Below are 2486 nucleotides of genomic sequence, written 5' to 3' on the forward strand. Positions count from 1 at the left end.
GCATCAACTATGAAGAGACATTTTCTCCAACAATAAGACATACAACGATTCAATCATTAGTCTCTCCGGCAACATGGATGGGATGGAACATCCACCAAATGGATGTCAAGACTGCATTTCTGAATGACACAATAGATGAAAAAGTATATATAGTGAAACCCTTGGGATTCAAAGTTAAATATAGGAAGGAATTTGTTTGCAGATTGAAGAAATAATTATATGGCCTCAAGCAAGCACCAAAGGCATGGTATACTAGAATGGATGCATACCTACAAAGAATACGCTTCACAAAAACTTATGTTGATTCAAACCTTTATATTAAGGTTGTATATGGTGAACCTGTAATCATTATTCTGTATGTAGATGATATTCTATTGATAGGTGTAGAAGGTCAAGTTGAAGAATGTAAGAAGCAAATAGTAGTAGAATTTGATGACGGATCTTGGGTTGATGCATTACGATTTGGGAATAGAAGTGAGGTAAGGGCCTGATGAAGTTTATTTGGGTGAAGGAAAGTACATGATCAAGATGCTGAAAAGGTTTGACATGATGGATTCAAAACCTATGACCAATCCAATGATTACAAACTTGAAGAGACTAAGGAATTCTGAATCTAGCTCTGTGGATCCTTCCATGTATAGGCAACTTATTGTCTCATTGATGTACTTGGTTAATACTCAACTAGACATATGCTTCTCAGTAAATGTTCTCACTCAATTACAAGTGGAGTCGAAGCATGATCATTGGGTAGCAACAAAACTGTTATTCTAAGATATCTGTGAGGAACCATCCACTATTATCTAAAGTATGATCGAAGGAATGATGTCCAACTGATTAGATATACAGATTCCAACTGGGGAGGTAGTGAGCAAGATGGAAGGATCACTATTGGAGTATGTTTCAGTTTGGGATCCTCCATGGTCTCATGGATGAGAAGAAAGCAAGACACAGTTACTTCCAGTAATGTTGAGGTTGAATATGTTGTAGCCTGTGAAGTAAGCAAATAAGCAGTATGGTTGAGGAAGTTGTTATCTGACCTGTTTGAAGGACCGATGAACCCTACAATGATACTTTGTGATAACACCAATTGTATATATTTGTCTGAAGATCCATTGTTTCATGGAAATACAAAGCATATAAACAACAAATATCACTATATTCGAGAGCTAGTGAAAAATGGTGTGTTGCAGCTACAATATATCTCCATTGATGAGCAGGTTTCTGACATACTGACAAAGTCAATTCCAAACAAGAATCTTGTATACTTTGAGAGACAATCTTGGTTTGGTTGATGTATCATCCCTAATTGAGAGGGAGAGATAGACACTACGTTCTTGTCTTCACTTGAGAAGAAAGAATGGAGGATTGGGTAACAATATGGCATTCGATACTCTTTGATAATGAGGTAAATCATTTAAAATAAGAGTAGTCATGGACCGATATTATTTGAGAATTAGCTACCCAAGATAAGAATAGCCCAACAAAGTTCATACTCATTGAAAACCCGGGTGTAGTATGTACCTTGAGAGATAATGATTATGGTGTCTATAAGTCATTTGTCTCGCCAGCATTGTGCTCTGATATTGTGGAGAGATAAATTTTTTAGTCAAGGCCTTACTATGTGACAATGTTGGTTAAATATGATGTTAAACAAATGGGTTACCAATCTGACACTTTTTATGAGATCTCTTCATATTCAGAATGACCATGTAACTCTTATGAATACCTCCCTAGTTAAGCGGGAGTGTTGAAAAATGTGTAACTAGGTTTGGTCTTCATAAGTGTGAAATTTATTCTTGTAAATTATAAAATGAAAAGAAATTATTATTATTGAAGCATGGGTTTCATGCTCAATTTCTTTTATTTTATAGGTCAAGCACCCATTGACTTCTTCTAGGGTTTGTCCTAGGTTTAAGAGTCATTGTAATATATTGAAGACCTAATGGGAACATTGTATTTTGTAAATAAAACATGTTTTATCTTTAAAGTGTTGAAATACCTCCAAGATGAAGTCAGTTGAGAAGTTGTCAAGTCAGCCTACATGAAGAGCCACGTCTATCCTTGAAGAAGCCTATATATAGAGAGGAACTCATCCTCCATTAGACACACTCACACTTCTCATTCTATGTGAAGAAGAGGAATAAGAAAGGTCGAAGAAGAAGGACGGAGAAGAAGTCAAAGGAAGTCGAAGTGCTTGGGCTAGTTCTCTCTCTCCCAAGTGGAAGTCGAAGTTAGGGTTTCTGCACAGGGGTTATATTTGGTTCGATCTTAGAGGAAAGAGAGAAAATAATTCAAGCGAAGGTCACTTAGGGTGTATTACTAGACCTAAGTCTCAATGAAATGCAAGCAAAGGGAATAGAAGGTCATACAAAGAAGATCGAAGTCTTCAAGAGGAGCAGCAGTAGTTGAAACAATTACCGGAAGACATAATTTCGAATTTGCAGTAGGAGGTTGAAGTTCTTGTAGTAGGAGGCCAAGTTGATCTT

The sequence above is a fragment of the Pinus tabuliformis genome, chromosome J, assembly GCF_031772625.1.
Source record: "Pinus tabuliformis cultivar Carrire ecotype Pingquan chromosome J, CPIR1, whole genome shotgun sequence".
NCBI lineage: Eukaryota > Viridiplantae > Streptophyta > Pinopsida > Pinales > Pinaceae > Pinus > Pinus tabuliformis.